The sequence below is a fragment of the Mustelus asterias genome, chromosome 1, assembly GCF_964213995.1.
Source record: "Mustelus asterias chromosome 1, sMusAst1.hap1.1, whole genome shotgun sequence".
Classification (NCBI taxonomy): domain Eukaryota; kingdom Metazoa; phylum Chordata; class Chondrichthyes; order Carcharhiniformes; family Triakidae; genus Mustelus; species Mustelus asterias.
The window spans coordinates 106,406,377-106,428,349 of record NC_135801.1 but is presented as its reverse complement, the minus strand read 5'-3'; the positions used below and the strand labels follow the sequence as shown (position 1 = coordinate 106,428,349).

The 21,973-nt window shown below is 40.9% G+C and overlaps 2 protein-coding genes across 10 annotated transcripts in view; one reads left to right on the top strand and one right to left on the bottom strand.

The window, feature by feature from the left end:
• The window catches only part of n4bp2 (NEDD4 binding protein 2), a 384,372-nt gene that overhangs the window by 38,266 nt on the left and 324,133 nt on the right, over window positions 1-21,973 (bottom strand). The gene's annotated exons all lie outside the window — the stretch shown is intronic.
• rbm47 (RNA binding motif protein 47) overlaps window positions 1-21,973 on the top strand; it is a 207,739-nt gene that overhangs the window by 159,943 nt on the left and 25,823 nt on the right. The window contains exon 1 of one of the 9 annotated variants that reach the window (XM_078216485.1): window positions 4,369-4,460. The exons of the other annotated variants lie outside the window; for them this stretch is intronic. The gene's annotated coding sequence lies outside the window, so the exon portion shown is untranslated. Of the gene's footprint in view, window positions 1-4,368; window positions 4,461-21,973 lie in introns of those variants that run through there. 9 annotated transcript variants of the gene reach the window in all.

Sequence of the window (21,973 nt, the reverse complement as noted above, 5' to 3'; positions counted from 1 at the left end):
AATTGGTTCCTGAGCCGCTCTGCCATTGTAGTGATGAGGTCAACGTAGATTCTGTACATTAAAAAGTTGGTCTTCCCTAAGCCACAATATTGATAGCTTTTCAAATGCTCTTTGAGAAGTTCATCAAATTCACTGAGATATTCAAGGTAGGCTAGAAAATTATCTCTTTGGGTTGACAATGATGACTCATCATGTCCTCTTCGAGGTAGTCCCAAAGAAGACAGCAGTTTGACTGTGGCAACAACACATCTCAACACATTCCTCCAATAATAACGCTTCTTTTCAAACTGAGTCAATGATGCAGAATCAATTATTCCAGATAATTTACATCTTTGTACGAATGCACAAATACTTAAATATGAGTTTAGAAAGTTTCATGATCAGCAATGTCTCTTCCAACATTTCTCCAGTTAGAGTACCCGTAGATGAATGCTTGTTTCCCTTTACTAGAGTCAGGGAATCATTTGCAAGACTGCTTTAGAGATTTTCGAAAAAATCCACCATTTCTAATTTCCGTCATCCCATTTCTCTTCACGCGCAGAAAATGGAATTTATGAAGATTTCTAACCTGTTTTCAGCCGCCAACTTCAAACTCTTGCCTCAAATTTTCCATATTACCTATGCTTTCTGGTTCATTTAGTACAAAATATTCTATCACACCCAGTGGAAAACATTTTGGCCATAAGGCAATGTCTTCAGGGTAGATTTCTACACTCACTTCAACAGACGAATCAGCAATATCTTATAATTTGATTGTCATTTCAGAGTCCACTTCTTGTTCAACATTTTCAGACAATGTGGTATCTCCGGAAATTGGCAAGTTGAAGCCATCAGATAATTCACCCATAATTTTGGCTGAGAATGAATGTGGAATTTGTGCACTGCTCAATACTTAGTACTTTTTAAAGTAAAATGACAAACTGCCTTTTTGCCTAGCTTCATCCTCTTGCCTTGCCTTCAATTTTCTGCATTATAGACTGCCAGATTGATAGTATTACTTTATATTGGTAAAGTAACTGATCTTGATTTTAGGCAACTAATAAAGTGTCTGAAGGAGCCAGCAGTCAATCCCAGGTTTTTATCAGGTTCAAGCTCTGCAAAAATTGGATTCATCTTTTAACTATAAAGCTGTGATTTTGAACATGGATTTCAAACAACACTCATTCTACTCTCTACCTGCCCATTCCCCCCTTACAAACTCACAAATGTTCCCACCCTGTGGATTCCCAACCCCATCACAAACGCCCCCTCCATAATGCAACCCGGCCTTCCGACACTCACCCTCCCTGAAAGTCTGCAACCCATCCCCCTCACTTTCCTTCCCTCACACCCTCCTACTCTTCCCCCCCCCCACACCCCCATCCCCTCACAGTCTCCCCCCTCTCCCATGCACTCCTATTCTCGCTCACCTGGGGTCTTCACTCTTCAAGGCAACCTGCGTCACTCATCGTAGCTGCCACATCTCTCCCTCACATCAGGGTGTTGGTGTACTCCTATGGCTGATTGCTGACCTTGGTCTACTCTGCTGCTGCACAATGTCGTGCTCAGCTCCTCATGCTTAGATTCAGGGTGTTGCATGCCTGTTGTAGTTGCTGGCCTGGGTCCATATTGTCAGTGCCCACCACAAACCTGCTTGCCTGCTCGACTCCTCGGGACTTGATTTGGGGGTTTGGTCACTGCGTGCCAGCGTCCGGCGCACGCCTGCTCAGCTACTCAGCTCCTCGTGGCTTGATTCGCGAACCTTAGCAGCTTAATCCCTCGTCGTGTGTCCAGCCACCATGCCTCCCCTTCGCCTCTCATTGTGACATTGTGATCTTGAATGCGCACCTCAACAAGTTAATCATTCATTACCAATTCTCCCACTCTTTCAGACTCACCAGTCAGTGTCTGATTTTACTCGGCATTTGCTGCTGATAGGCTCCTTTGTATTTGTTTGAGCCTATCAGCAAATGCAGAGTAATCAGCTTCCGACTGGATACCCGGTGCGCCAGCCTGGCACAGGGTGCCCCTCCCCTGTTGGTCAGGGCCCTGTGCCTAGGCACAGTGTTTTCATTGTAAATCCACCTCTCCTTAATAGTGAGAATGCAACCATTGAGTCAAGGCTGACATTTGTAAATCAAACTGCACTTAAATAACACAAATCTGAAAATTGAAATGTTGAGAAGCAGAAGGTGCACCTGATTATATTGAAACAAATTGGGCACTCCCTCACTTTTCCCTTCAAATTCAAGCACGATTGCTTCAGTAAATTACATACAGGCCTGCTGATATTGTACCTTTGTTTAAAATGAAGCGAAGGACAGACTGAATAATTACAGGCCAGTCAGTCTAACCTCAGTAGTGGGGAAATTATTGGAATCAATTCCGAGAGACCGGATAAACTGTCACTTAGAAAGGCACAATTGATCAAGGATGGTCAGCATGGATTTGTTAAGGGAATGTTTGTGTCTGACTAACTTGATTGAATTTTTGTGGAAGTAACAAGGAGGGTTGATGAGCTTAGTGCAGTTGATGAGGTCTACTTAGATTTTAACAAGGCTCTTGACATGGCACACTGGTTTTATACGATAAAAGCCTGTGGGATCCAGGAGAATGTAATAAATTGGATACAAAGTTGACTCAGTGGCAGGAACAAAGGGTAATTGATGATATTTTTGTGACTGGTCTCATTATATAAGGTGGGAAATACTTGCCATTGGAGGTAGTTCAGAGAAAGTTCACTAGGTTGATTCCTGGGATGATGAGGTTGCCTTATGAGGAAAGATTGAGAAGATTGGGCCTATACACATTGGAATTCAAAAGAATGAATATTAAAACAGAGACTTGACAGGGTAGATGCTGAGAGGATGTTTCTCCTCAGGGGAAATTCAGAGCTAGAAAGCACAGTTTCAGAAAAAGGGGTCTCCCATTTAAGGTGCAGGTGAGGCCAAAAAGCAGCAATTTGGTGACTCACTGATTGTCGACTGACTTTCCATGAATTGTTTGGACACAAGGCATGGTGGCATGTGGCACAGTGGTTAGCACTGCTGCCTCACAGCACCAGGGACCTGGGTTCAATTCCGACCTTGGGTGACTGTGTGGAGTTTGCACATTCTCCCCCTGTCTGGGTTTCCTCCAGGTGCTCTAGTTTCCTCCATCAGTTCAAAGATGTGCGGGTTAGGTGGATTTGCAATGTTAATTTGCCCCTTAGTGTCCAAAGATCTGTAGGTTAGCTGGATTAGCCATGGTAAATGCGCAGGGTTACGCAGAACTTCATCAGAGCTGTTCCTTGCCTTCAGCCCTGACGAAGGGTCATCCTGACTCGGAACATTGGCTCTATTCTCTCCAGAGATGCTGTCAGATCTGCTGAAGTTTTCCAGCATTTTCTGTTTTTGTTTCAGATTCCAGTATCCACAGTAATTTGCTTTTATAAACACCCAGATTTGTTTAAGGTTGCAAGCAACAAGAGTGTATATTCTTCTAGCTTGCTTAGTTTTTGTAGCCCACTGAACTGTGGGAGCTTTGTGACTTGTATCCCAAACAATATGTAGGTATATCATAGGCCTGCTTCAGCTCATGGTTCCCTTAAAAGGTGTGCTGTTTGCTTTGCCTCACTGTTTCTGTGGGTTGGTTTACTGTCACTATGTACAGATTGGTTTTAATGCCATGAACCTTTCTTTTGCCATCCCTGCCCACTATTGAATTCAGTTTACAAATGAGAACAGTTTGTTTTTCACAAATTCTTATGAGTGAAATTACACAACACACAGATAAGCCCATTGATTCACCACAAGAATGCTCCGTTGCAGCTATTTAATTTATTGAGTTGAAGCTACATTCAGAAGTTGTGCTCAGTTCCACGACAGAATGCAATGACACAGAAATTAAAGTAGAAAAGGGAAATTATAACAAATGTGGAGGGAAGCAGAAAAGTAGTTTCAATAATCATAAATATCATTTTTATAAATTTCTTATCTTGGATCTTTCCCAATGTAAGTTTGTACTGTGTGCATTTAGGAGAGGCTGTTTACATATGACTAATTTTCTCCCTTGTCGATTCTTTCACTAAAGTACTTTTTCAAAAAAATCTCATCCGTGTGAAAATGTCAAATCGTCATTCCCCTTTTTCATTCCTCAAGATTTGAGTTTGCGTGCTCTGGAATCTATTAGTTACACACTTGGGTTACCATCACTTTTCAAACTGATTATGAATTTACAGCAACAGGTAGTTTAAAGCCTACCCCACCCACCAAAGTTTCTTCCAATTGTCCTCAGCAAATGACTTTCCAGGAATTTAAATAACCAGGGATTATTGACCAATGAAGAGGCATAAGTACAGCATAATAAAGTTGCACAATTCTCGTGATTTGGAGGAAAGGTTACTCTTTGGTGGAGGCATCAGCGCTAACCCCAATTGTCAAACCCGGGAAAACGAAAAGGTACAGCAGACGTTTTACAACTGCAGAACGTAACATTGGAAGGTAAATGAGGTAGAAAGCTATGGTGTTAACTTACTTTATAGCAATCATTTGTCTAATTCAATGTCATCCTTTTCCAAGGTTAGTAGTAAATGAAGGTTCTGTGAAGAACCTTCTGATTATATATTCAAATATAATAGCAGGAAATTGTGCTCTCTGGTTTGCTGTGGACCACAGCTAAGAGTTCAAGACTTAAAGATAATTAGCCAGAAGGGGCTGTTTTCCATAATGTAAATATAAGCAGGTTAGCCTGCAAAGTCAGTTTGATACATTACTTCACTATCAACAGTAGGTGACAGTGAAGATGCAGTTTTTAGTTATACAAGTATTTGATAAACTCAGATTATTTGGAGCACTATGTGGGACTAACCACAGTTCTTTTGGGTTCGGTGTCAGTGTTGAGCAAATAGTGGCCTAAATAATCAGTGTACTTTGGTACAATTTTGTGAAATAATGGCAATTGAATAATTTTGAATCTGAATTTGAGAATAAGCACTCTTTCAGCTAAGTTATCTGAGTAGTGTTTACTGTGGATGTTAGCCTTTCTTCTGTTTTCATAATATTTTAGTTTTGTATCTTCTAGAATCAATAGGTATCTTTGATTCAAAGTTCACTCTTCAATGTAACTGCAAAGTGAACACTTAATTCTTAATGCATACTTTACGCAGAATTGCTGCTACTCCATGAGAACTTACAGATGAACAAAACTAAAGGGCTAATATGATATTTATTGTCTTGCAGAGTCAGGTCCTTAAGACCATTCTGTTCATTTTTCCTTTAAATTATTAACTCCATTAAGACGTCAATGTGCAACTCTACCCAACAGTAAATCTGATTGCCTAATTCCTCATTTGCCTGATTCCTCATTTGCTTGATTCCTCATTTGCTTCCGAAGTTCCAAAGGGCTAGACTTGCTCCAAAGATCACGGGTCAGGCACAAGTTGTTTCACTTTGTAGCTCTATTATGCCAATGCAACAGAACTTATAGATATGAGAGTTGCACGATTTTCTCCAGATTGGCAAATTCACACAATAGAAGGCAGTGATTAGTACAAGTCGGTCAGTGGTACCACTAGTTAATCAGTAACCTGCTGTTGCTTCAGGTTTCCTTGGTGCAAGGTACTCATTTGAGTGAGGTCAACTGTCAACTTAAAAGAATTACTAGCTTTTATAGATGTGTGACAACTAACTGAAAAAGCTTAATAATTCTTTGACAATGTCAAAATATAATTGCAAATTTATCACACAACCTTACAAAAAATGCTTGTCGTACGCAAAAGTAATCGTGCATTATGGGAAAAATGTAGTTGCTGCTAATTTTGGTGAACAACGTTAAGGGACTTCAGCAAAAGAAAGATGAAGTTGCCATCCTCTGTAAACATATTATTTAAAGCTTCTTTTCATTTTTAAAGAGATAACATTTATTTTTCTGAGAAAGCATAATCCTTTAATTTAATCAATTACTTGAATAATTTCCTAAATTCATAACTATGTAAATACCACCTGAGTAGTAATCACATAGTGAAAATGAAATGTAATTTTCAGGTGAAGTGTAGTTAGAGAGCTAGCATAATTATCCAGGGCATGCCGATGTTGTTTATTATCCATTTTAGATAGAATCATAGAACCACCATTCAGGCTATATGTTGGCTCCTTAAATGAGCTATTCTATTAATCCTATTCCCCTGCTCTTCCCCTTATAGACTGTAATTTACTTTCCTTATCGAGTATTTTTACAATTCCATTGTGAAAGTTACAACTGAATCTGCTTCCTCTGTCCTTTCAGGTAACGCATTCCATTTTATAACAGAATTGGATAGAAATACTGCACTAGAATTAGTCCACCACACATAGAAACCATAGAAAATTACAGCTCAGAAACAGGCCTTTTGGCCCTTCTTGTCTGTGCTGAACCATTTTTTGCCTAGTCCCACTGACCTGCACTTGGACCATATGCCTCCATATCCCTCTCATCCATGAACCCGTCCAAGTTTTTCTTAAATGTTAAAAGCATTTACCACTTTATCCGGCAGCTCATTCCACACTCCCACCACTCTCTGCGTGAAGAAGCCCCCCCCCCCAATCTTCCCTTTAAACTTTTCTCCTTTCGCCCTTAACCCATGCCCTCTGGTTTTTTTCTCCCCTGGCCTCAGTGGAAAAAGCCTGCTTGCATTCACATCTGCCCAAGTTATCCCTCTCTTCTAAAACCACCCCCCCCCCCCCTTTACCTTCCTTTCACCCTCCTTAATCTTCAATTTGGTGGCCTGTAGCCATTGGATAATGTACTCTGATGCATCTGAACATTTTCTCCACTTTCACAATGCTGGTTAATTTATTTATCACTTTTTAGACACATAGCACTATTCATCACTATATTAAAAACATATTTAACTTCCCAAAGAGCATTACATTATGATGTGTGAAGTTAAGAGCATATTTTGAACTTACCTGTCAAAATGTTCTCCACCAGAAGTCCCTCATGATTTATGACACCTCTGAACTGTCATGAACACCTTCCAGCCTCCTCTTTCTTCAACAGTAGGTTGGTGATATTCTCCACCTTTTCAATATGATGGTGGGACTCACGCCATTATGCCTGCTCCACTACAGCGCAAACCCCTGGGTGTATAATCACCTCTGCTAATGACTCTTATTTTGTCTTGGTGTCATTTTGTTGTCCAAGTATACTTCTGCGAAGAACCTTTCCCATATTAAAGATGCTACGCAAATGCAAGGTGGTGTTGAATTGACTTTCAGCACAGACTGCATTATGTTCTGTGCACGTACATGGAAAGGGCCATTAACATTACATGAGGGAATCGTGAGTTCAGTGCACTTCCTGGAACAACCAGGGATGACCTACTCTAAAAATTCAGGTTTTTAAATTCTTTCATGGGATGTGGGTCATTAATTGCCCATCCCTAATTGCCCTTGAACTGAACAGCTTGCTTCAGAGGGCAGTTAAAAGTCAATAACGTTATGATGGGTCTAGATTCATGTGCCAGCCAGACTCAGTAACAATAGCAGATTTCATTTGCGAAAGGATGTGAGTAAACTAGCTTGGTTGTTAAAAACAATCAGTAGATAGTTTCATGTTCACTATTACTGAGACTGGTTTTATATTCCAGACTTTTTAACTAATCAACTGAATTTTTTGTTAACTAATTGAATTCAAATTCCATCAGTCGTAATGGTGGGTTTTTGAATTTATGTCCACAGGGCATTAGCCTAGTCCTCTGGATTGCGAGTCCAGTGACATTAAGCACTATGTCATCACTTCCCACTATGTTCAATGATAGCCACGCTGGCCTTTTGAAACCATCAGTGATGGAATTGTGCTATATATTCATCTCTCCTTAGAGTTTAGAAGAGTGATGGGTGACCTTATTCAAACATATAAGATCCTGAGGGGGCTTGACAGGGTAGATGGTGTTTTCACTAGCGGGACAGTTTCAAACAACGGGATATAGCTACAAGATAAAGGGTCAGTCATTTAAAACTGAGGTGCGTAGAGGGTGGTGATCTCTGGAATTCTCTGCCCCAAAGGATAGTGGAGGCTGGATCATCAAAAGTATTTACAGTGGAGGTGGATAAATATTTGATAGGTTGAGGAATAGAGGGCTATAGCACAGAAAAGGAGTTGAGGCCGGCTTAGATCAGCCATGATCATGTTGAATAGCAGGGTAGGCTTGAAAGGCATGATGGCCTACTTCTGCTTCTATTTCTTGTGTTCTTGTGTGTTTTTCACCTTCAGAAAAACATTCTGCTTGACACCTAACCCCATCATTGGCTCTCCCCACTACCTAGAGCACATCAATTTCTAATATGCTGCATTTCATTAATACTTTCACCTCACCGTGCCATGTTCTAGAGACTGATGCTGAGTCTTACCAAATTAATGTTGGTTGTAATTTTAACCATATGCCAATTAAGTTTATTGATGTTCAGATAATTGGATCATTTAACTCTCTCCATTACAGACACAGGTGCACTTTTGCACATATGGGCAAAGTGGTTGTTGTAATTGAACCTTTCAGTCCTCATTAAAATCTTATTATATTTGAGTGAGTTTATGAACAGGTGCCAGTCAATCACTGCAGCATTTGGATTAGAAACTCTCAATGTTAAGTACAGAATCTGTAAAATGCAAAAATCTGTTAATCATTTTTGGTCAGATATGTACCCTTAAATCTGTCTTTTCCTTTGACCCATATTCTAGTTACCAGTCAAATTGTATTACTTATTTTTCGTATCATCAGTGCCAATTGTATGTGAAGCATTTGAGAGTGGTTGATGACTAATCCCTGGAGATTTAAACATTATCTAGGAATGAAGTGTTTTTTGAGTTTGCTAATGCAGCAAATACCATTTACTTAAGTAATCCATCATCATCTCAAGGTCAGCACTTCTGTCAGAATGTGACATCTACTGCATGTCCTGCACTTTGAACTGTGACATTAGGACACTTAGTAAGGTCCCTACAAAGATAGGTAAACTGTAGCTCCAATTGGATGTAAGGGTCATCACTCATACCTGAGTGTTATGATCTTAGATTTTAATTTAAACATTACTTGAACTTTCCTCTATATGAGCAAAGTCTATTGGTGATCAAATACGTGGGATCATCACATTTAAAACTTTCATGACCTGGATACTTGGTGCACAAGTAGTTTCCCTGTATGCACTATTAAATGAGTGTTGAATTCCTGCATAAACTTTTGATTTGATTTATTATTGTCACATGTATTAACATACAGTGAAAAGTATTGTTTCTTGCACGCTATACAGACAAAGCATACCATTCATAGAGAAGGAAACGAAAGAGTGCAGAATGTAGTGTTACAGTCATAGCTAGGGTGTAGAGAAAGATCAACTTAATGCAAGGTAAGTCCATTCAAAAGTCTGACAGCAGTAGGGAAGAAGCTGTTCTTGAGTCGGTTGGTACGTGACCTCAGACATTTGTATCTTTTTCCCGACGATGTCTCGGCCTTTTGGCTAAGATCAAGCGTAGCATTGACATCCTGCACTTGGTTGAAGTCATGAGGTTACACTGAGGCTTCATTTGAAGCAATTTTTTAAAGCGGCATCTCGGCCTTTTGGTAAGATGCAAATGAGATCAAACCTTGGAGAAGGGATTATGGTCGGTGCAGACACGATGGGCCAAATGGCCTCTTTCTGCACTGTAGGGTTTCTATGATTCTATGAGGTGCAATGCCTGCTCCAATCAGCTTGGATGATGTAGATCAAGCCCAAGACAAGAGGTGAGGTCTTGTCAGCTTGGATCTGGAATGTTTCACTTGCTGAGACTCTGAATTGGACTTTGATTGAATTGGATATATACATTTTTTAAAAACCTGTTGAAATAGGCAAATTTTCAACGTAATTTCACTTCTCTTTGCCAATTTTGTTCTTTTTCCTCCTAACTTGAAGGTGTTGATTCCTTGCTGGGGCCCTCCAGTATCAGTATCCTCAGCTAAAGGGCCATTATTCACATGCAGGGCTTGGAGGAAGTCAGCCTGATTCTATTCTTAACTGGCGTCCATGCACGCATACTTCCAGGATATCTTCCCATCGAGAAACTAAGAGTGAGAACCAGGCGCTGAGCCCAATTGTATCTCCTTAGTGCTGCATTGCCTCATGCCAGCTGACACAGGACAGCTCAGGGATCATATCTGGGATTTTCCTATTCTATATGCCTCTGTTATTCACTGGATAAACTTGGTGAACTAACAGAGGAGCTTATAAAACATAATAAATAATGCATCACCCTTGGGAAATCCACACCACCAGATTCATACCAATGTTGCTAACATGGAAAGGGCAAAAAGTATAGAGATTAGGATAGGCAGAGGAGTGAGATTAGAAGGTTCTTTCAGCATGCCATGGGCCAAATTGCCTCCTTCTGCACTGTAAAGATTGTTTGATTCTGGAGATTATTTAGTATCATGTTGTACTTTTTTTTAGATGGTGACCAGTATGGAAAAAGTATCCTATATGTTGGCTCTGATTTCTCTGCACACTTCTGTACTTGACAAAGGCTCTGACAAAGGGTCATCCAGACTTGAAACATTAGCTCTGTTCTCTCTCCATAGATGCTGCCAGACCTGTTGAGAATTTCCAGTATTTTCTGCTCCTACGTCTGTACTTGTTTGACTGTGAACCCCATGAGTAAAACATGTTCCTTAGATCTCAGCCCAGAAAACAATGTTAATATTCTCCAAGGTTCATAGCACAGTAGATCGAACCAGGGCAGGACTTACTCAGTTAATGGTAGAGCGTTAGGGAGAATTATAAAACAAAGAGATCTAGGGGTACATGTTCATAGTTCATTGGAAGTGGAGTCACAGGTGGACAGGGTGGTGAAGAAGGCATTCAACATACTTGGTTTAATTGGTCAGGACATTGAATGCAGGAGTTGGGATTCAACAACTTGTTGAAGTTGTACAAGACATTGGTAAGGCCACGCTTGGAATACTGTGTACAGTTCTGATCACCCTATTATAGAAAGGATATTATTAAACTAGAAAGAGTGCAGAAAAGATTTACTAGGATGCTACCAGGACTTGATGGTTTGAGTTATAAGGAGAGGCTGGATAGACTGGGACTTTTTTCTCTGGAGCATAGAGGCTTGGAGTGATCTTATAGAGATCTATAAAATAATGAGAGGCATAGGTCAGCTAGAAAGTCAATATCTTTTCCCAAAGGTAGGGAAGTCTAAAACTAGAGGGCATAGGTTTAAGGTGAGAGGGGAGAGATACAAAAGGGTTCAGAGGGGCAATTTTTTCCACACAGAGGGTGGTGAGTGTCTGGAACAAGCTGCCAGAGGTAATAGTAGAGGCGGGTTCACTTTTGTCTTTTAAAAAGCATTTAGACAGTTATATGAGTAAGATGGCTATCAAGAGATATGGGCCAAACGTGGGCAATTGGGACTAGCTTAGTCATTAGAGGAAAAAGGGCGGCATGGACAAGTTGGGTCAAAGGGCCTGTTTCCATGTTGTAAACTTCTCTGACACTGACTCTATGACACAGGAGCTTATGATTCCCCACTTTTTTAGAAAACTAAATCATAGTTTTTTTATAGTGCTTTGTAGATTATTTTTGTGACTTTTGACCGCAGACGTGCTGACTCCTATGGGGTAATAATTAGCTCCTGTTACCAAGTTTTATCAACACTGTAATCTGTGTGTTTCAATATTCAAGTCAATTGTAAGGTAAATTGGTGCCTGTTCCCCAAATAATAATCCATAAAAGATAACTGGTTCCTCCCCTCACCTCAATGTAGCTTTCTCTATCAAAACCTGTGTTGAATTTTAGTGCCAAGTAAAGAGTCAGCAGGAAAATTGCAAACACTTCAAGCTATGAATAGAATTTTACATATCTCTTAATTACTCTTTGCTCAGAGCTCCGCAGTGTCCACTTTACAGCTTGAGTTTGCTTCTTAATTTTAGCAGTTTGCCCCCGTGACCACCACAACCAGGCGACCATACCTCTCCTTTGCAGCAACAGGGAAGAGATCATTTAGTACATGGGTTTCATCAGAATTTGCACAAATAAGTAAGAAGCCCCTTAAGACAAACCCAGACGGAGAAGGAGCTTTCTTTCTTTTGATCAGTCTGTCCGTGCCAGCTGAGGTGAAGATTCCCACCCAAAATATTAAGTTATTTATCTCTTTCACACACTGATCTATTTTGACCTTGTACCAGTTTAGTTCAGTTCATGAGATTTCTGGTATGTCAACTACTTTCTTCTAACAACTTGCAGAAACGATAGATAATAATAATTACTACTTGTCAGCGAAAGATTACAAATGAGTCTCATATCACTGTACAAGAAGTTCGAATTCAACCCTACTGAAACCACACATGTGCTTGGCCAGCATTCATTGGTGTTGATCCTCCTTAGCAACCACTTCCTTTTACACATGCAAAGTAAGACTTATCAATAAGATGGTGTTTTATATGGGTTGCATTTTTTACTGCATTAGGTCATTTTTATTGCACTAGATTATTTCTTACTGACTTTATTCAGGAGAAAGTGGCTCTGAGTTGATTACTGGGAGGAAAACTGTTGTTTTCATTAAATGCCAATTTATTTTCCTGACAAAATGATTAATTTTAATGTGTGTTATGCAATCTTATTGCAAAGAAAAAATGCTCTTGCCAAATGCACTTTTATAAACTTTGCTTGTATTTTTTTCTGCAATTTAGATCCATATGTAACAGTTCAAATTACACTTAGAAGTTACTGTAATATTTATTATCCTTTTAGAAATAAAGCTAGCACTTAAATGTACCAACTGATTGTTTGACCTCTCTTTTATTTTAATTTGCTACTGATCTGTTTTATCTTCCAAAGGTGACCTTTGAAATAAAATCCTCCAGTTTCAATGCATAAAACACTGGGCCCTGAATTTCCCGAGAGTTTGCCATGACCTCCTGTTTAAAATTCAGTCAGAGTTCAGTAGAACTCTAGAGAAACTGCACCAACCCCCAATAAATTTCCAATGTGAGATCGGGACATTTTCGATAGAAATTCAGGGCATCTATGTTTGTTCACTTTTTAAATGGAGCTTATTTTCAAATGTGGAAGATTGATACATGGGGAAACGCTATAGGAAGGAATTTATTACAAGAATTTTTTTTCATCCATTGGTTGATATCCATAATGATATCTCACAGGCGTTCTGGGATTTGCAGCACCATTGTGATGTTTAAATGTTAACCTGGTCTGATCTTTTCAACCACTGTCAGGTGAACATTGCAGAAAAGTGATTGGACTAGGCACACCCTGAGGTCAATTAGGGACCAATATGTTGGCAGTGCTTCTGCAGATTGGCAGCTGATTTTAAATCCATGGTTACCACCATGCAGAGAGAGGGCTTGGCTATCAAGGTCATTAAATTCAGCAGGGAATGTTAGCTTCCTTGTTAGATTTTTGCAATTCAATATGTATTTATACACTGAAAAGTGAGGCATTTATGTATTGCATGACAGCACTGGGAATGCTGTGATTTCTTTTAAGCAACAATGTCATATACTGTTTACAGTTTTCACCTATGAACTTTAATGCGGCCATATGACATTCATTTGTCAATAATTTAGCACCTCTGTTAAAATAGCAGAAAAATATGATACAAACATGATAAATATTCCTTCCCTTAAATTAAATAATTTCAGGCCTGATCGAAACGCACTGAGATATGAATCTATATTGAATAAAGAAGACTTGACAGACTTGTTTGTATACCTGTCCAGGCTATGTTATTGTGCAATGTTTCCCATATCACAATAGTTGCTGAACGTCAAAATTATTTCATCAGCTGTAAAGTACATAAGAACATAAGAACCAGGAGTAGGCCATCTGGCCCCTCGAGCCTGCTCCGCCATTCAATAAGATCATGGCTGATCTTTTCATGGACTCAGCTCCACTTACCCTCCCGCTCACCATACCCCTTAATTCCTTTACTGTTCAAAAATTTATCTATCCTTGCCTTAAAAACATTCAATGAGGTAGCCTCAACTGCTTCACTGGGCAGGGAATTCCACAGATTTACAACCCTTTGGGTGAAGAAGTTCCTCCTCAACTCAGTCCTAAATCTGCTCCCCCTTATTTTGAGGCCATGCCCCCTAGTTCTAGTTTCACCTGCCAGTGAAAACAACTTCCCTGCTTCTATCTTGTCTATTCCCTTCATAATCTTATATATTTCTATAAGATCTCCCCTCATTCTTCTGAATTCCAATGAGAATAGCTGCAGTCTACTCAGTAAAGTACTCTGGGATGCCTGATTTTGTGAAAGATGCTGTATAAATTCTTTCTTTGGAAGAGAAATGGTTTATTTAACGAATGTTATCAGCTCTTTTGATGGGTTCAATCACTGAATGCACTGTTTATTGTGGTGCTAAGCCAAACAGAAATAACATCTCGGGTTCAGCAGAGCAATGAGCTAGCTGATCTTAGCAAGATCATCACTGGAATAGCACAAATGGCATCTTGAGCTTAGAAGGGGGAAAGGAAATTCAACCAGAGGCTGTCCTCCTGACATCTATCCAGTGATTTCAGTTGCAAATCACTCGTTAATATTGAATCAGTTGGACATTTTCAATAGTCTAATGGTCCACCAATATTTACTCGTCAGAAATGAAAATGGAACATGCTGTAAATACTCAGAAGTAAGAGTTTTAACAACACCAGGTACTTTAACCTGGTGTTGTTAAAACTCTTACTGTGAATGCTCAGAAGGTCAGGCAGCATCTGTGAAAAGAGAAACAGAGTTAATGTTGCGGGTCTGTGACCTTTCATCAGAATGTATTCCATTCTAACTTTCCCCTGTTCTGATGAAATGCAACAGGCTTGAAGCATTAACTCTGTTTATCTTTCCACAGATGCTGCCGGATCTGCTACGTATTTCCTGCATTTTTATTTCAAATTTCCAGCATCCACAGTAATCTGCTTTTCACTAATTACATGAAGAATATTTACTTGGTCAATTTATGAGAGTGCACCTGACAACTATGGAATATATTCTAATATGAGTGCGGCACGGTAGCACAGTGGTTAGCACTGCTGCTTCACAGCTCCAGGGACCTGGGTTCGATTCCCGGCTTGGGTCACTGTCTGTGTGGAGTTTGCACATTCTCCTCGTGTCTGCGTGGGTTTCCTCCGGGTGCTCCGGTTTCCTCCCACAGTCCAAAGATGTGCGGGTTAGGTTGATTGGCCATGCTAAAATTGCCCCTTAGTGTCCTGGGATGCGTAGATTAGAGGGATTAGTGGGTAAAATATGTAGGGATATGGGGGTAGGGCCTGGGTGGGATTGTGGTCGGTGCAGACTCGATGGGCCGAATGGCCTCTTTCTGTACTGTAGGGTTTCTATGATTTCTATGAGTCAGTGCCTTTACCAGAGGAAGAATGAAAACTGATATGTTGCATGTTTTACATGAAGGTAAACCAAATTATACTGACAATTTATTGAATTTCCACGTGGGTTCTCTTTCAGAGACTCCTGAAAAATATTCATGCCATTTTCTGGTTCTGAAATTTTTGCAGAGGGACAGGAGAGCCTTCGCAGCAATTTAGTTCCACGTGTCATAAATTTCGAAGGACCATTTTTTTCTACAGATAAGCAGACAGGAAGCGCACCTGATGTAAATCATTAGGGTTTTTCTTTAAATATGCAAATATGGTTCTGATGGTATGACTTGCGTATTACTGCTATTTTAATCAAGGGCCTGAAGGCAAGCAGGAAGCAGTTGTGTCTCCCTGACCCCCATATCAATCTAGTTGTACCAGGAACTGAGGCCAAAAAGATAAATGTTTTTCATTTTGCTTCTGAATTTGTAGTGACATTTAATAATGTAACTCTTGCAGCAGTTTGCAAAGCTTATTGCATTTGCCAAATAAAGGTTGGGTCACTTGTGGTAAAGTATGTTAGCTTGTGGTTTCTCATCAGTAGCTGTTTGTTATGTGAGACGTCCCAAGGACCAGGAAGCCACCCGCAAACAGGTGCAGAAACTACACAGGTGCAAGCCACAGGTGTGAGCTGGGAATGCGAAGTGTGATACATCCGGATTGCGAGCGGCAGTGCCTGAGAGAGTATGGCTCTGATAACTGCTGGGTGGCATTTCGAAATGGTGGTGAAGAGTTCTTGCTGGGGAATGTTTGGGTTTTATCGAACTCTGTGGAGTTTTGCATACGTGTTTTTCTTAAGCTGTTTTCCCAGTCGGCCTAGTTAACTGGCTTATCTTCCTGTTGAGGGAAGAACACTGTTTAAGAGGATGTAGGCCAGAAGAAGGTAGGGCTGCTGCTCATCAGGGTAGGGAGTACAAGGTGGGGAGCTTGAAGGATTGAGGGCTAATCCATGGATAGTTAGAGGGAGTTGGTAATTGAGGGGTGGGGGTGGAGATGGGGTGCAATCGGTGATGATGGGAATGGGAGTCCAGTTGGGGAGAGGATTGAAGCCCTGTACTCCTCCTGGGCAACAAGAAGTACTAGAAAAGCATTTACCTCTTCCACACAGCAATCCCCCCCTCCCTTTAGCCCTGAAAACTTGTGGGATGCAGATCTGAAGTTACTATCAGATAGATCACGATCTTATTTAATGGTGGAGCAGCCTCGAGGAGCTGAATGGCCTGCCTGCTCCTGTTCCTTGTTCATATGAACTTATGTTCACATATAACCAGCACTGAAGCTGAAAAAGAGAGAAAACCTAAGGCAAGCAGCATCATTGAACTATTTAATGAGTCACTTGTCTCCTGGGAGTACATTGAATTCCTGTCCATGCCGCACATTTGTTAAAACTAGAAGTGGGGAGTCACATGATGTAAGTGAAGGAGCAGCTGTTTTTTTTGTGAGCTCTGGTGCTACTCATGTTTTAATCTTTTTTTGTAATCCTGATGCACAACCCATAATTATTTGATCCTGATATGTATAATCTGTGCTATGTTCCTGTTCTTTGTTCTTTGACCCTGGCTAAACTTTGGTGATGAGGAGCTAAGTTGAGTTAAGAACGTCCTCATCTGATTGAGGCAGTCGGAGACAGCTGGGGTAGGGCCCAGTTCGCAGTGATGGTATGACTGGTGAATGGGCCTACACTTTGGTGGTGCCGCTGGCACTGAGATGATGGCTGCCATTGAGTGAAGTTGTGGGTGACGGTTTCAGCTCCCCAGCACAGACTGTTGGGGATCACATTGATGAACTACAAGCTGTCCTGAAGAGAATCCCATCAGTCGAGAGGGCAGTTTCCTCGATGGGGGCTCACCTTCAGTCCTTGGAAATCCTGCTGCATGGTATTTCAAACATCCTGGTTGATTCGGGGAAATAGGGCCGGAGAAGGAGTATCCATGCGCCCAGTCTCCTGAGGGGAGCTGGGAATTAATTCTCAGCCGAATTTGAGAACCAGCTGCCATGCTTTCACAATCTCTATTTGAAGGTTGGATGTATGAAGCTTGATGAAGCACACTCTATCTGGTCTTCGAGGCCTGTGATTGATCCAGGACTCCGACCACTGGTCTTACATTGTCTCGTCCTTGGTGTTCAATGAGAAAGGGTGGAGGCGGCCAATGCAACGGTTCTTCTCCACCCGCCGGGGCCTAGGTTTCTCTATACCAGGGCTTTGGGACGATGGCAGAGGTGCAAAGGCTTCAGTGAAACTCTGGATGGATCCTGGATATTGCTTGATGATCCTGTCATGGTTTTGGCCTTTTCAAGCTCCATCGACGGTTATATTATCCTGCAGTTCATCAGTAATCCTCAACTTTACTCCCTTCTAATTCTACTCCTGATTTTGTGATATTGTCTTTTATCCTGACAAGGGCGTACGATATATGAGCACAGAGACATTTGTCACCTGTTATCCTGCAAAAATCCAGATTGTCAATTTTTTTCTCTTTGATGGTATTTGTCCCGGCATGCTCTCACGGTGGAACAAGGGAGGCCTTAGTTTAATCAGCATTACCGTTTGAATTCAATCTTGGTTTTGATGTGTGGTACCGGGGGAGCGGGGTGAGTAAGGGGGTCTGCCCACCCTGCTTCTGGCTCTGTGTCAAATTCTAATTCTTGGATTACAGTGTTTGCAATATTGTTTGGGGATTGTTTGTGGGTCTCCTTCTTTCTACTGGGGAGCATACTGAGTTGGTTGTATGACATGAGAGTTGTGTGGACCTGTTTTTTTTGTGTGTGTAATTCTTGCATTTATACTGAGGGAGTATATTTTTTAGCAGGACATGACAACTGCGAATGTAATTTTTATAGAGTTTAGATCGTGGGTGTCTAGTGCTCAACACCACAGAAGGAAATTTGGTCCCAAACATCCGACTTTAAAAGACCTCCCCATAGCAGTAATATGCTGGGGGTGGACTAACAAACTCAGGGTTGGACTTGCATCCCTCGGTGTACGGAAAGTCCTACCCTCGAGAGGTGCTGGCCAATCCATCCAATCAAAGAAACCTTGGTGAAAGTGGCCTTCGCACTTTGGGCTGCTTGCCACTGCCTAGCATTTTATGGCAGTGCAGACAGATTGAGACCTTTCATCTCAATTAATTGGGCAGTTAAGGGCCTCATAGATCTAAAGGCAGGCAAACTAATAGGCATCTTACCCACCCCCTATATTTTGGAGAACATTTTGGCTCTGAGAGGGAAGGAGATGGGATGGGCACACAATATATTTTACCAGCCACCACCATTCCTTCCTCCCATGCCTGCCAATTCTAGTGGGAGCCATTAAAATCCAATCCAACAGATAAAATTAGTTGTGGTGCCCATTGATGGGTGAATTAAAGAATTCTACAGAATCTCCAATAATTCTGTTTGCAGATTTACTGAATTGATTTATTTTCTGAATCTGTCCCCTTGCTCCTGAAAGTACTGAATTGAGAATTATAGTTGAAGGGACAACAGCTGGCCTCTGTAGCTCAACCAACTGCTCAACTCTTAACATGCATTTAACAAGCTATTTGGATGTAGGGGAATCACAGTTAAACATATTCTATTTTCATCTAATATCTATCCATGCATAGTTTCCACCAGGAATCACCAGATAACCAGTGATCTTCTATCACTCAATATTAATGATACCTATCGCTAGTTATCTATTAATCCCGGATTCTTTTTCTCGTCTGCAGGCCATGAAAACTTATTGTCACTCCTGCCAAGAGCAGTTAACTGGATTGAGCCTGGGGTCTTGTTAATCTGAATGGTTCACTAGCCATTAAATTTGATATATTTTTGTATATAAAATGTAATATTGTTAAATTTTATGTTGTACAGAAATCTTACACTAAGAGATATTTACACTTTTCCAGTAACATAATAAAGCACCCCAAGACACCTTGCAGGAGTGTTATAAAACAGATTTTTACACCAAACTAGATAAGGAGCTATCAGAGCAAAAGCTTTGTAAGGGGTAGAGGTAGATTTTCAGGAGCATCTTGAGGTGGTCAGCATGGTACAGAGTCTGAGAGTTTTAGGGAGGGAATTCCAAAGTTTACTGTCTTTACAACTGAAGGCATGGTCGCCAAAATTTTGAATGCTGAAGAAGAGTGCAGACATCTCTGAGGCTTCGAATCACAGAATAGCTTCAGCGCAGAAGGAGAACATTTGGCTGATTGTATCCTGATTGTATCTCTGCAAGAGCAACTCACTTGGTCCCATTTTACATGACAAATTTTTTCTTCAGTTCTCTTTGGAAAGCCACTGTTGAGCCGACAGACACCCACTCTGCACATCCTAGATCTTAACCACTCTGCATTAAATAAGCTTTTCCTCAAGTTGCTAATCTGTGCTGTCTGGTTCCTCATCCTTCCACCAAGGGGAACAGTCTCTCCCAATCTACTCTGTCCAGACCCCTCATGATTTTGAAGTGTTGTGGGCCTGAAAGAGATTACAGATAGGAAGGGGCACAATCATGGGGGGATTTGAAAACGAGGATAAGAATCTTAAAATTGCTGTATTGTTTAACTCGGAGCCGATGCTGGTCAGCGAACATACGGGTGATGAATGAATGGGACTTGGTGAAAGATAGCTCAGGGGCAGCATGTTTAGGATGATCTTATGTTCGGGGAAAGTGGAAGGATGGTTATGAATGCAGTGGAATAGTCAAGTGTGGAGGTAACAAAAGACTTCAACTGGTTAACTGTGGGTAAATAACCCTACCAAGTACACAATTATCTTGCAGAAAAGCTACTAAAACTGGTCTTATCTCTGATTTCCCTTATGAACTATTGTTTGTCCACAAAGTACACAGTGTTACTGCATACAGGACTCTGTATGAGAACACCCAGTTTTGGCTTTTGTATTTCAGTCTGATGATATGTACTTTATATTAAATATCATTGTACACAGGCCCTGATCTTTAAAAAAAAGTATATGCAAGTCAACATTTAACTTGTTTGTACTTTGAAGCTTGCATTACTTTTATCTGGATAATGCTTCGGCTATGCATGGGGAAGCACAAATAAATAGTTAATCTATATCATAATACAACATTATTTAGCTTTCTGCGTTTAAAACTAGACAGATTGCTTAATATGCAAAACTGAACTGATATCTCCTGTTAGTGACTAGTGTCACTGAAAGGTTATAGACAGATGTAAGCAACTCATGAAGAATTTGAAATAGGCAGCATATTAAATTGTCATTACATGGAGCATTGTCAGTATGGCATGCATGTAGAACATGAAGTGTTGGCCTTGAGTGACTGGTCTGATTTGGATGATTGAAAATCAGCAAGTTCAAATCCAAATAATATAACCATCAGGGTAAAGGCAAAATATTGTGGATGCTGGAAATCTGAGAAAAACAGAAAATAGAACTACTCAAAAGATCAGGCAGCACCTGTAGAGAAAGAAATAAACGTGAATGTTTCAGGCCTTTAACCTTATGTGTGCCTTTCAGAAGCTTGAGGTATCCCAAAGGTCTTTACAGGCAATGACGTACAATTTTTACATGTGCTGCATAGCAGTCATCCATTTGCAATGGACCAGTGGCTACATGAGGCCAGTTAAAAGTAGATGTAAAAGTGCCATGTAAAAATAGTTACTCCTCTCTTAGCTGCCTTTTCCCCACAAAAGAAGGCCGCCCAATCAAACTTTGCCATAGAAACCATTCAAATTCTCTTAGTGGTAGTTTTTCCAAAGATCTTTGACATTACAATTGTGGATCAAAGGGTAATTTCCCAAACTAACAGAGCAACTAGGCATGAGATAGTCTGGAGCCAGATCCACCTGTCTTTTCAAATTGTGCAGCTCAATGACTTTCAGGCAAAATAGGACATGATTCCCAGGGCACGCCCCACCATCTACACCACGCAAGCATCAGGGTGACCCAGGTTGGCAGTGTCATTGTGCCAGGGGGCCATGCCACGTCCCTAACCACCTGGAGGCTATACTTACCTCCACATCCCCAATGTGGTCATCACGACTGGTTTTCATTTTTGAATACCAGCAGTGATTCCTGCAGGAATAGCATCACGCCAGCCGGGGAGCATTCAATGCTCCCAAAGACAACAATGTTAAGCCATTTAATGATATTTAAATTCAGTCAATTTCATGGAAATCAGGTTCATGTCCTTTCTGGATATGAACGTGATTACATTGCTGGCGGGGTGCGGGAAAGATCTCAAATTGAGATCTAATCACCGCAAATCCTGTTATGGCCCTCTCTCAAGAGTTAGTGATCTTAACAGGATTTGCCCCCACAGAGAATGGGCACTGACAATCATGCCCCACAGAATTTCAGCTGGAGCGCCAAATTTCCCATTCTCATTCACAACGTGTCCCACCACAGACAAGACCGGAGACTCCTTCCCATGGAGACCTAAACTGTAAACAATACTATAGATGTGGTCTCACTGAGGCCTTGTCCAGCTGCAGTTAAGTGTTCCCACTTTTATATTCCATTCTCCTTGCATTAAATGCCAACATTCCATTTGCCTTCCAAATCACTTGCTGTACCTACATACTAACATTATGTGATTTTATACCAGGACGCCCAGATCCCTCTGTATCTCTCTCCATTTAAATAGT